The sequence below is a fragment of the Phytophthora infestans genome, genomic scaffold (genome assembly GCF_000142945.1).
Source record: "Phytophthora infestans T30-4 supercont1.1 genomic scaffold, whole genome shotgun sequence".
NCBI lineage: Eukaryota > Oomycota > Peronosporomycetes > Peronosporales > Peronosporaceae > Phytophthora > Phytophthora infestans.
In genome coordinates, this window is record NW_003303758.1 from 6,559,136 (window position 1) to 6,560,635 (window position 1,500).

Genomic DNA, 1,500 nt, shown 5'->3' on the forward strand with positions numbered 1-1,500 from the left:
ATTGTTTCAGATTTTTTAAGGCACTCGTTATTTAGCCCGATTGGGGGAAATGAGACGAAGCAGTTGTGACCGATCGATGCCCAATCATGATCGATTGATTGAAGAGCCAGAACCGGTCATCATTTGACGCGTCGTCATGGTATACGCGCTCGCAACGTATAGTCGGATACATCATAGGAGGAGGCGAATAGTTCGCCACAGAGTATTTGCGGTGACCACTACATGCACTTACGTTTGTCAAAGTGTTGTCATCTCGCCATGAAAGCAAAATATAATAGAAAACTTTGCAGTGTAAGTGCTTAAGCTGCAGACTCAAATGAGCAACTTGTTCAAAATTTAAAGGCACATGCACAGGTACCTGTATCACAGGCAATGAAGCTCCTTTCTGCTCAGTAAGCTGAGCGCATCAGCGCCAGCAAAAATTCAAATGCCGAGCTCGCTTGTATTATGATGAGCTCGGTACTTCCTAGGAGCATAGTCTGGAAGTAGAGTCGTCAATTTTTCTGCCACCGCACGAACTTGAACACCGTAGGTTGACGACATCGGGTCGTAGATAGTCACATCCTTCTGGGCACCGTCAATCATTATGCCGCACCAATGCAACGAATTGCAGCATAGCGGGATCAGGGTTTTATCTGAGGACACGCCAACGAATATATTGGCTAAGTCTCGTAGCGGTACTGGCATCGAACCATCCACTACCGGCCCTATTACGCAGGACCTGATAACGACAACATCTGTTCTCGCTCCGAACAACTTGGACATGACGCAATCTACTGTACCGTCACTCAGCTGTCCTCTGCCAACAAGCTCCAGCACTTCAGCCTGTTTTCACACAAAAAAACGTAGAAAAGTAGCTAGACAAATTTGTTTTAAAGGTGCAAAAGTGATAATACAACGTACCTGGACCGAGAGCAGCCCAAGCGACCTGATCTTATGAAGCAGATCGGGCTCCGGCGAAATGCGGAATGATATAGGCATATAAATTGTAAAGGCAATGGTTTCGACCCAGGTAATCGCCTTCTCCATCTACTTAATTGACTTCATTGCTCGATACCACTTTTTCATGATTGCCAGTGTTTCAGTCGCATATGCTCCATAGCCAATAACGTCTAAAACCACGTCCTTTTGTGATAGCCCTATGTGTTTTGACTGCCACTTTTTAACCGCACGTCCTGATGAATTCAGGCCTAAAAACACGCGTGATTGTTTCGAGCTGTGTCAGCGGTTTTGTGGGAGGTAATTTCGATCTTTGTCGCGCAGTAGGTACTCTCAGTTTCTTGCCATACTCAAACATCTTGAAACGGGAAAGTAATTCTGCTGCAGAATCGTATGTTGGCTCTATTGATAATGCCGTTTGCACAGATGAAAGACTGAGGTTGGAGCGGTACATCTCGGAATCGTCCTTCGCAGTCTCCACAGCCTTCTTGCGCGCGGCCTTTTTGGCCTTCGCAGTTCGCTTTGGTCGACCTCGCGAATTTGGCGGGCTTGCCACTTCAA